Source organism: Palaemon carinicauda, chromosome 21, assembly GCF_036898095.1.
Source record: "Palaemon carinicauda isolate YSFRI2023 chromosome 21, ASM3689809v2, whole genome shotgun sequence".
Classification (NCBI taxonomy): Eukaryota; Metazoa; Arthropoda; class Malacostraca; order Decapoda; family Palaemonidae; genus Palaemon; species Palaemon carinicauda.
The window spans coordinates 122,198,783-122,211,282 of record NC_090745.1 but is presented as its reverse complement, the minus strand read 5'-3'; the positions used below and the strand labels follow the sequence as shown (position 1 = coordinate 122,211,282).

At 40.5% G+C, this 12,500-nt stretch overlaps 1 long non-coding RNA gene across 1 annotated transcript in view; it reads left to right on the top strand.

Moving 5' to 3' along the window:
- The first annotated feature begins 205 nt into the window (after positions 1-205).
- Positions 206-12,500, top strand: part of LOC137615462 (uncharacterized) — a 32,071-nt gene continuing 19,776 nt past the window's right edge. Inside the window, exon 1 of the long non-coding RNA XR_011039246.1 lies at positions 206-665. This is a non-coding gene — a long non-coding RNA (uncharacterized lncRNA). The remainder of the gene's footprint in view (positions 666-12,500) is intronic.

Genomic DNA, 12,500 nt, shown 5'->3' with positions numbered 1-12,500 from the left:
TCTCTCTCCTCTTCTCTCTCTCTCTCTCTCTCTCTCTCTCTCTCTCTCTCTGTTTCTTTACACACCTAATAAAAAACATACATGGGTAATTATTACGTAGTTCTATTATAGGAATATATCAACATATTTACAACTGGGTAATTAGTACGATAATTGTCCAATTTGGTATGAAACACTCCACCACCTCTAAATTTTGTTTGGATTTTATTTTTTCATTTAGTAGTTAACAACCAGTGATCACGAGAAGAGCTACGCTGTCCAACTCCAGACCAGAAGACGTTTCTAGAAGTTCCTTCAGACTTCAGGACTTAAAGACGTTTCTAGAAGTTCGTTCAGAGTCCTGAACTTCAAGACGTTTCTAGAAGTTCCTTCAGACTTCAGGACTTCAAGACGTTTCTAGAAGTTCCTTCAGACTTCAGGACTTCAAGACGTTTCTAGAAGTTCCTTCAGACTTCAGGACTTCAAGACGTTTCTAGAAGTTCCTTCAGACTTCAGGACTTCAAGACGTTTCTAGAAGTTCCTTTAGACTTCAGGACTTCAAGACGTTTCTAGAAGTTCCTTCAGACTTCAGGACTTCAAGACGTTTCTAGAAGTTCCTTCAGACTTCAGGACTTCAAGACGTTTCTAGAAGTTCCTTTGGAGTCCTGAACTTCAGTTTCATTTAGGTGAATAGTTAGTAATGTAGTCTTGAAACTAGACTACATGTTATTGAAAAATACTTTTATTAGTTCTTGTGAAGTTGCATGAAATTGGGGTTTCATTGTAGTTTGTTACATGGCAATGTATCCTAGTATTCCAACTACTTTTTCTTATAGGAAAAATTACGCTCCCTTCGAAAATAACACTCGTTCCCGTCGCGAATGAATAGTTACAGGAATATATATACATCTATATCCTCCGATAATGGGGGACCCCCTTTGGGAACTCTGGGTTTTGGGTGGGGAAAACATACTGGGGAACCGATATATAACCGTAAAACTGTCCTTTTCTTCTCTATACATTTCTTTCTTGTATTTATTATAACCGTAGGAAAATACAAATCAGTATACCTGGATATATTCAAGAGGAGCCGTTTCAAAGACCGAATTGGTTTGGCTGTATCTTTTCATTTTGTACTTTACTGTTTTTGTTTTCTATATAACAATGTTTTGATTTCCTTCCTTGTTGAACTAGCCTAGGTTAAGTATTAACCCAAATATAATAATGAAAAAGACTAATATTATTATTAATATTACTTGCTAGGCTACAACCCTAGTTGGAAAAGCAGGATGCCATAAGCCTAGGGGCTCCAACAGGGAAAATAGCCCAGTGAGGAAAGGGAAAAAGGACAAGTAAAATATTTTTATGATAGGTAACATTAAAATAAATATCTGTTTAAACTTTATAAAACTATAACAAAGCAAGAAGAGGATAAATTAGATAGAACAGTGTGCCTGAGTGTACCCTCAAGCAAGAGAACTCTAACCCAAGACAGTGGAAGACCATGGTACAGAGGCTATGGCATTACCCAAGACTAGAGAACAATGGTTTGATTTTGAAGTGTCCTCCTCCTAGAAGAGCTTTAGATATTTAGTTAAGGGCAGGACTACAAAGGCCCCCGTTGTTAAATCGGTAACTATTAAGTGTTGATTAGCTGGTAATGTGATTTAAAGCTTAAGCCTAACCTAACCCAGGGTCGTCTGTTACCTAAAACGACTATCCATGGATATTGATATCCTATTCATAGCTATCCTAGGGTATCTATAAATAGAAGGCATTTTAACACGCACACATGAACAATAACCATATCAGATATGCATAGCTACTCATCCCAATTTTAAAAAATGTTTCCTCGTGTGTCTAGGACTACGATTTTTATTTTTTCAATAATAGGCTGGCCATTCTGTCAATGTTCCAAATATTCATAGCTAATCGAACAATTTTGTTTTAAATGTTTCCTCGTGTGTCTAGGACTACGATTTTTATTTTTTCAATGATAGGCTGGCCATTCTGTCAATTATCCAAATATCCATAGCTACTCAAACCAATTTTTTTAAAGGTTTCCTCGTATATTTAGGTCTACGGTTTTAATTTTTTCAATAATAGGCTGGCAATGATCCAAATATTCATAGCTAATCGAACAATTTTTTTAAGGTTTCCTCGTATATTTAGGCCTAGGGATTTTATTTTTTCAATAATAGGCTGTCCATTCTGTCAATGTTCCAAATATGCATAGCTACTCAAACCAATTTTTTTAGTTTACTCGTATATTTAGGGCTACGGTTTGTATTTTTGCAATAATAGGCTGGCCATTCTGTCAATGATCCAAATATTCATAGCTAATCGAACCAATATTTTGTAAAGGTTTCCTCGTATATTTAGGCCTACTGTTTTTTATTTTTTCAATAATAGGCTGGCCATTCTGTCAATGATCCAAATATGCATAGCTACTCAAACCAATTTTGTTATTAAAGGTTTCCTCGTATATTTAGGCCGACAGTTTTTATTTTTTCAATAATAAGCTGGCCATTCTGTCAATGATCCAAATATTCATAGCTACTCAAACCAATTTTGTTTTTAAAGGTTTCCTCGTATATTTAGGCTTACGGTTTTTATTTTGTCAATAATAGCCTGGCCATTCTGTCAATGATCCAAATATGCGTATAGCTACTCAAACCAATTTTGTTTTTAAAGGTTTCTTCGTATATTTAGGCTTACGGTTTTTATTTTGTCAATAATAGCCTGGCCATTCTGTCAATGATCCAAATATGCGTATAGCTACTCAAACCAATTTTGTTTTTAAAGGTTTCTTCGTATATTTAGGCTTACGGTTTTTATTTTGTCAATAATAGCCTGGCCATTCTGTCAATGATCCAAATATGCGTAGCTACTCAAACCAATTTTGTTTTTTTAAAGGTTTCCTCATATATTTAGGCCGACAGTTTTTATTTTTTCAATAATAGGCTGGCTATTCTGTCAATGTTCCAAATATTCATAGCTAATCGAACCATTTTTTAAAAGGTTTCCTCGTATATTTAGGGCTACGGAATTCATTTTTTTCAATAATAGGCTGGCCATTCTGTCGATGATCCAAATATCCATAGCTAATCGAACATTTTTCTTAAAGGTTTCCTCGCATATTTAGGCCTACTGTTTTTATTTTTTTCAATTATAGGCTGGCCATTCTGTCAATGATCCAAATATTCATAGCTAATCGAACCAATGTTTTTTTTAAAAAGGTTTTCTCGTATATTTAGGCTTATGGTTTTTATTTTTTCAATAATAGGCTGGCCCAAGGTATATAGAGTGACCTCCCTTATTCTATATACCTTGGGCTGGCCCTTCTGTCCATGATCCTAATATTGCATCTGCGGAAATGTGTTTCCCGGATGGTCTGAATCCGTTTCCTTTTCGTTATGGGTGGTAAACTGATCTTATCATTAATACTGTATAGTCATGGCGTGTTATTGTATGGTAGTATGGCTCTTCCGGGTCTTGGCGGGTTATTAAACTTAGGGTTAGTCAAGTTTTTAGTCCCAGTTTTATATAAATGATTTGGTTTGAGTAATCATTATCTTACAATTATGATAAAATTACTTTTATTTAGTTAATTTTTTTTCCATAGTCCGATGCTTACTAATCCTGTTGAAGAAATATATATATATATATATATATATATATATATATATATATATATATATATATATATATATATATATATATATATATATATATATATATATGTATGTATGTATACGGGACGACCAGTCAAAATTAACGTCTAAATATTTATATAGATATGCACGTACACACCTCTCTCTCCAGGGTATGACAGCTCCCTCCCCCTCCCCCCCCCCCCACTCTCACCCCCACGTGTGCATATGATATACCGTACTATATTAAAAGCATTCGTGTCATATATTTCGCAGGTGGACTTCGTCCTTCCCTACTTTAAAGTATCGAATATTTATTGCACGTAATTACTAGGTTACAATGTCTGGCAAACGATTTTGCATAATTTTTTTTTTTCTGGTGTATTTAAATATTGGATTATCTATCCCATTAAACTTTAACGTTTTTATTTAATTACTCGAAGGGTTATTCCAGTTTATATATATATATATATATATATATATATATATATATATATATATATATATATATATATATATATATATATATATATGGTGTCTTTATTATCAACATGGGTCTATGGAAATAAAGGTTACTCTACAAAACGCTAGTTGGATAGTTTATGATAACTGTTTGATTATTATTTAGTTATTATTGATCAAGTCTAAACTGTAAAATCTTCTATATATTATTATTATTATTATTATTATTATTATTATAATTATTATTGTTATTATTTTTATTATTAGGATACAATCGTTTTTGGAAAACCATATCATTATTGTTGTTGTTATTATGAAGAAGCTACAACCATAGTTGGAAAAACATTATTAAGCTATAACCTTGGTTGAAAAACACGTTGTTGTTGTTAAACTACAACCCTGATTAGAAAAAAAAAAATTAAAAGCCCACGTGCTCCAACAGGGTAGAAGTTTCCTTAGTGGGGAAAGGAAACAGGGGAATAGCAAATAGACTACAGTATATGTTGGTAATGAATAAAATATAAGTTGATAGTTAGAACATAAAGCAGTTATATATAAACTATCAAAAGCTTGAACTTCTGAAGTAATCGTAAAGGTTCACAAGATTTGTACTAAAACATCTTTACTGTGAAAGCATGACTTAGTTACGTCACTTGGTTTAGTGAATCGCATATTGTTCATAGGTTATTGTGCATGAATGATAAAAAAAGGTTTTGTACTAAGACGAGACCAGTGTCAACCTTGTAAAAACCTTTACTCTAGAACTATGGAGTTATTAGATTAGAGTTTGTGCTCTAGAAATACGTATTAGAGGTAATTTCTAGAACTACATTTATCTTTGTAGAAAAAAAAACTTTAGAATTGCATTCATTGTTTTGGCGAGATTCTAATAAATTGTGTCCCTGGGTGATAAATGCAGTTAGTACACTGAATGCGATACATTGTAGGCTGAAGGTCTTGTTGGCCGGAGAAGCCAGCCGATCTAAAAGGGTCTTGGCAGCGTTTCTTGACTACTACTTTTTTTATAAAAGCTAAATCTTCATTTTAACATCCGACCATATTTCTATTAAAAATTTCTTCCCTCCAACCATACTTCTGTTCCCAATTCCTTCCCTTCGACCGTACTTCTGTTCCCAATTCCTTCCCTTCGACCGTACTTCTGTTCCCGATTCCTTCCCTTCGACCGTACTTCTGTTCCCAATTCCTTCCCTTCGACCGTACTTCTGTTCCCAATTCCTTCCCTTCGACCGTACTTCTGTTCCCAATTCCTTCCCTTCGACCGTACATCTGTTCCCGATTCCTTCCCTTCGACCGTACTTCTGTTCCCCATTCCTTCCCTTCGACCGTACTTCTGTTCCCGATTCCTTCCCTTCGACCGTACTTCTGTTCCCAATTCCTTCCCTTCGACCGTACATCTGTTCCCGATTCCTTCCCTTCGACCGTACTTCTGTTCCCAATTCCTTCCCTTCGACCGTACTTCTGTTCCCAATTCCTTCCCTTCGACCGTACATCTGTTCCCGATTCCTTCCCTTCGACCGTACTTCTGTTCCCAATTCCTTCCCTTCGACCGTACTTCTGTTCCCAATTCCTTCCCTTCGACCGTACATCTGTTCCCGATTCCTTCCCTTCGACCGTACTTCTGTTCCCAATTCCTTCCCTTCGACCGTACTTCTGTTCCCAATTCCTTCCCTTCGACCGTACTTCTGTTCCCAATTCCTTCCCTTCGACCGTACATCTGTTCCCGATTCCTTCCCTTCGACCGTACATCTGTTCCCGATTCCTTCCCTTCGACCGTACTTCTGTTCCCAATTCCTTCCCTTCGACCGTACTTCTGTTCCCGATTCCTTCCCTTCGACCGTACTTCTGTTCCCGATTCCTTCCCTTCGACCGTACTTCTGTTCCCAATTCCTTCCCTTCGACCGTACATCTGTTCCCGATTCCTTCCCTTCGACCGTACTTCTGTTCCCAATTCCTTCCCTTCGACCGTACTTCTGTTCCCGATTCCTTCCCTTCGACCGTACTTCTGTTCCCAATTCCTTCCCTTCGACCGTACATCTGTTCCCGATTCCTTCCCTTCGACCGTACTTCTGTTCCCAATTCCTTCCCTTCGACCGTACTTCTGTTCCCAATTCCTTCCCTTCGACCGTACTTCTGTTCCCAATTCCTTCCCTTCGACCGTACTTCTGTTCCCAATTCCTTCCCTTCGACCGTACATCTGTTCCCGATTCCTTCCCTTCGACCGTACTTCTGTTCCCAATTCCTTCCCTTCGACCGTACATCTGTTCCCGATTCCTTCCCTTCGACCGTACTTCTGTTCCCAATTCCTTCCCTTCGACCGTACTTCTGTTCCCGATTCCTTCCCTTCGACCGTACTTCTGTTCCCAATTCCTTCCCTTCGACCGTACTTCTGTTCCCGATTCCTTCCCTTCGACCGTACTTCTGTTCCCGATTCCTTCCCTTCGACCGTACATCTGTTCCCGATTCCTTCCCTTCGACCGTACATCTGTTCCCGATTCCTTCCCTTCGACCGTACTTCTGTTCCCGATTCCTTCCCTTCGACCGTACTTCTGTTCCCGATTCCTTCCCTTCGACCGTACTTCTGTTCCCGATTCCTTCCCTTCGACCGTACTTCTGTTCCCGATTCCTTCCCTTCGACCGTACTTCTGTTCCCGATTCCTTCCCTTCGACCGTACTTCTGTTCCCGATTCCTTCCCTTCGACCGTACTTCTGTTCCCGATTCCTTCCCTTCGACCGTACTTCTGTTCCCGATTCCTTCCCTTCGACCGTACTCTGTTCCCAATTCCTTCCCTTCGACCGTACTTCTGTTCCCGATTCCTTCCCTCCGACCGTACCTCTGTTCCCGATTCCTTCCCTCCGACCGTACCTCTGTTCCCGATTCCTTCCCTCCGACCGTACCTCTGTTCCCGATTCCTTCCCTCCGACCGTACCTCTGTTCCCGATTCCTTCCCTCCGACCGTACCTCTGTTCCCGATTCCTTCCCTCCGACCGTACTTCTGTTCCCGATTCCTTCCCTCCGACCGTACCTCTGTTCCCGATTCCTTCCCTCCGACCGTACTTCTGTTCCCGATTCCTTCCCTCCGACCGTACTTCTGTTCCCGATTCCTTCCCTCCGACCGTACTTCTGTTCCCGATTCCTTCCCTCCGACCGTACTTCTGTTCCCGATTCCTTCCCTCCGACCGTACTTCTGTTCCCGATTCCTTCCCTCCGACCGTACTTCTGTTCCCGATTCCTTCCCTCCGACCGTACTTCTGTTCCCGATTCCTTCCCTCCGACCGTACTTCTGTTCCCGATTCCTTCCCTCCGACCGTACTTCTGTTCCCGATTCCTTCCCTCCGACCGTACTTCTGTTCCCGATTCCTTCCCTCCGACCGTACTTCTGTTCCCGATTCCTTCCCTCCGACCGTACTTCTGTTCCCGATTCCTTCCCTCCGACCGTACTTCTGTTCCCGATTCCTTCCCTCCGACCGTACTTCTGTTCCCGATTCCTTCCCTCCGACCGTACTTCTGTTCCCATTCCTTCCCTCCACCCTGCTAATGTTCCCAATTCCTTCCCTCCAACCCTACTTCTGTTCCCAATTCCTTCCCTCCAACCCTACTAATGTTCCCAATTCCTTCCCTTCGACCATACTTCTGTTCCCAATTCCTTCCCTCCGACCACATTTCTGTTCCCAATTCCTTCCCTCCGACCGTACTCTGTTCCCAATTCCTTCCCTCCGACCGTACTTCTGTTCCCAATTCCTTCCCTCCGACCGTACTTCTGTTCCCAATTCCTTCCCTCCGACCGTACTCTGTTCCCAATTCCTTCCCTCCGACCGTACTCTGTTCCCAATTCCTTCCCTCCGACCGTACCTCTGTTCCCAATTCCTTCCCTTCGACCGTACTTCTGTTCCCAATTCCTTCCCTCCGACCGTACTTCTGTTCCCAATTCCTTCCCTTCGACCGTACTCTGTTCCCGATTCCTTCCCTCCGACCGTACTTCTGTTCCCGATTCCTTCCCTCCGACCGTACTTCTGTTCCCGATTCCTTCCCTCCGACCGTACTTCTGTTCCCGATTCCTTCCCTCCGACCGTATGTTCCCAATTCCTTCCCTCCGAACCCTACTTCTGTTCCCAATTCCTTCCCTCCAACCACTTCTGTTCCCAATCCCTTCCTTCTGAGATGTTCCCAATTCCTTCCCTCCAACCCTACTAATGTTTCCAACTCCTTCCCTCCAACCCTGCTAATGTTTCCAATTCCTTCCCTTCAACCATACTAATGTTCCCAATTCCTTCCCTCCAACCCTACTAATGTTCCCAATTCCTTCCCTTCGACCATACTTCTGTTCCCAATTCCTTCCCTTCAACCACATTTCTGTTCCCAATTCCTTCCCTCCGACCATACTTCTGTTCCCAATTCCTTCCCTCCAACCATATTTCTGTTCCCAATCCCTTCCCTCTGAGATGTTCCCAATCCCTTCCCTCTGAGATGTTCCCAATTCCTTCCCTCTGAGATGTTCCCAATTCCTTCCCTCCAACCCTACTAATGTTTCCAACTCCTTCCCTCCAACCATGCTAATGTTTCCAATTCCTTCCCTTCAACCATACTTATGTTCCCAATTCCTTCCCTCCAACCCTACTAATGTTCCCAATTCCTTCACTTCGACCATACTTCTGTTCCCAATTCCTTCCCTTCGACCACATTTCTGTTCCCAATTCCTTCCCTTCGACCACATTTCTGTTCCCAATTCCTTCCCTTCGACCACATTTCTGTTCCCAATTCCTTCCCTTCGACCACATTTCTGTTCCCAATTCCATCCCTTCGACCACATTTCTGTTCCCAATTCCTTCCCTTCGACCACATTTCTGTTCCCAATTCCTTCCCTTCGACCACATTTCTGTTCCCAATTCCTTCCCTCCGACCATACTTCTGTTCCCAATTCCTTCCCTCCAACCACATTTCTGTTCCCAATCCCTTCCCTCTGAGATGTTCCCAATTCCTTCCCTCCAACCCTACTAATGTTTCCAACTCCTTCCCTCCAACCATGCTAATGTTTCCAACTCCTTCCCTCCAACCATGCTAATGTTTCCAACTCCTTCCCTCCAACCATGCTAATGTTTCCAATTCCTTCCCTCCAACCATGCTAATGTTTCCAACTCCTTCCCTCCAACCATGCTAATGTTTCCAACTCCTTCCCTCCAACCATGCTAATGTTTCCAATTCCTTCCCTCCAACCATACTTCTCTTCCCTCCTTCCATACTTCTATTCCAAATTCCTTCCCCCCATCCATACTTCTATTCCCAAATTCCTTCCCCCCATCCATACTTCTATTCCCAAATTCCTTCCCCCCATCCATACTTCTGTTCCTAAATTTCTTCCTTCCAACCATACATTTGTACCCACTTCCCTCCAATATGTAACCTCTTACAACTCTGACACAATAATGCACTGAATGTCCCTACCAGGCCAAAATACATATCCAGACGGCCCAAAGTCATTAACAGTCCTAACTTGGCCTGCGGTAAATTGACCCGGACACAAACGTATCCCCTTTCACCTGTCACTGAAGACAGAACTTTGAAATCCACCTGAAAAGCAGTAATTGGTATATGTAATAATAATAATAATAATAATAATAATAACAATAATAACAATAACAACTAATAATATTAACGATAATAACAACTAATAATAATAATGATAACAATAACAATTAATAATAATAATGATAACAATAACAAATAATGATAACAATAACAACTAATGATGATAATGATAACTATAACAACTAATGATGATGATAATAACTATAACAACTAATAATAACTACTAATGATGATGATGATAATAACTATAACAACTAATAATAATAATAACAATGATAACGATAACAATAATAGATATCCTTAAAGAGGTCAAATGAGTAAACCTTCGTGAAAAAAAAATGGATCATCAATTATTACATAGCTCGCGTGATCTCTATCGTAAAAGACCCTTCTACAGTACGTCGATTTTGTAACATTAAGGGCGGAGAATTCCCTCTTAATCCTGACGTTGATTACCCGACAATAATGATAAGGGTCCCATTGTGACACGAAAAGACCTCCCCTCTCTCTCTCTCCTCTCTCTCTCTCTCTCTCTCTCTCTCTCTCTCTCTCTCTCTCTCTCTCTCTCTCTCTCTCTCTCTCTCTCTGTTATTCACCCTCTTCTTGTGGTATTGAAGTGTCAAACAATCAATTTGCCTCGTTATTTATTGCCTTGTAAGCTTTTGGCGAAAACAAATTATGAATTCGTCCACATTCAATTGGTTTGACATTTTCTTCTATTAGACTGTCATAAACGAACAGTCGATTTAGCTCTTGATAAATTATAGAATTTCACTAGAAAATTGTTGTGTTGTGGTGGCTTATGTAGTAACGTCCCTGACTGGTGAACGCCAGACTGGGGTTGGAGTCTTGCTCAATCTCGTTAGTTCCTTTGATCGCTGCAATCTCACCATCCTTGAGAGTTATGGATGGTTTTTTTTTTAGGAAGCCTATAGGTCCAACTGCCGAGTCATCAGCAGCCATTGTCTGGCCTTCCTTGGTCCTCTAGCTTGGGTGGAGAGGGGCCTTAGGCGCTGATCATATGTATATATGGTCAGTCTCTAGGGCAATGTCCTGCTCGATAGGGCAATGTCACTGTCCCTTGCCTCTGCCATTCATGAGCGGCCTTTGAAACCTGTAAAACCTTTATATAAACCTTGTAGAATATAGGAATCAGGAATTATCCTAAAGAATACGGTTATTCGGCTTTTTAACCTTGGACGTAGGTCTGCTAAATTTCCGACCTTGAAAGAATACCGAATACGTTGAATGTTGACATTTTAATTCCACAAAAGCTATCAGAGTCGGTTGTTATCGACGGTTTAATGTACATAGCTGAAACTGGTCGATCAATTATTATTGATTTATTGAACTTCTCCATGTTTATAAATTTCGTCTGTCTGGGAGACATGACCTTGATAATTACCTTCGTCAACGAAGTTGGAAGGAGGTTATTTTACTTTCTGTTTGTGTTTTGACTGTGAACAGCTTCATGACCACATTTTAAATCTTGGAGTAATGAAACTTGCAGGGATTAACTAAATGTAAAAAGCAGGAAATGATTAAATATGAAAAGCAGGAAATTATTGAATATGAAAAGCAGGAAATGATTAAATATGAAAAGCAGGAAATGATTAAATATGAAAAGCAGGAAATGATTAAATATGAAAAGCAGGAAATGATTAAATATGAAAAGCAGGAAATTATTAAATATTGGAAGATTAAGGTCACGGTCTCAAGAAAAATGTCTAATTGACGTAATCAGCCGTAAGTTTGGACATCGTTGTCACAGAGACTTCAAACTGGGTTTATATTCGAGTGTATGGAAATCCACGCCAATTAATACATGTTAAGGTCAAAGGTCAATGTCAAGGTCGAGCAATAGATCGAGAAATAAGCTGCCACGGCGGAGTCCCATTAGTCCACATTCTGCAGAATTAAAGACTAGAACTTTTTTCCCCACGAAGAGTATAAACAATGAGAGAATTGTTACCTTTAATACAAAGCTACCTGGAATTATCTTTAAAGGTTTTAAAGGCCGCTCATGAATGGCAAAGGCAAGGGATAGTGACATCGCCCTAAGCTACAAGACAATGCCCAAGAGACTGACTAAATATACATAAGATCAGCGGCCAAGCTAGGACCAGGGAGTGCTAGGCAATTGCTGCTGATGACTTGGCAGATAGAGCTATAGGTCCCTTCCACCCCACCCCCACTATCCTTAGCTCACAAGGATGATGAGGTTGTAACTATCATAGGAACTAACGAGTTTGAGCAGGACTCTAACCCCAATCTGGTGATCACCAGACAAGGACGTTACCGACGGCAATTGCTGCTGATGACTTGGCAGATAGAGCTATAGGTCCTCCCCCCCCCTCCCCCGCTATCCTTAGCTCACAAGGATGATGAGGTTGTAACGATCATAAAACAAACGAGTTTGAGCAGGACTCTAACCCCAATCTGGTGATCATCAGTCAAGGACGTTACCGACAGGCCACAAAAACCCCATTGTATTCAAAATCACATCCGGACAAAACAAACAAAGAAAAAAATACAATGACGGAGAGTCCAACACGAGTAAAAACTACTTACATAATTCACATGGTTAGTATGAGCGACTATTTTCATTCCAGTAAGGCGATCCTGTTCAATCCGAGCAGAACCAGGCGTCTGCAATGTGCGCTCTCTCTCTCTCTCTCTCTCTCTCTCTCTCCTCTCTCTCTCTCTCTCTCTCCTCTCTCTCTCTCTCTCTCTCTCTGTATATATATATATATATATATATATATATATTATATATATATATATATATATATATATATATA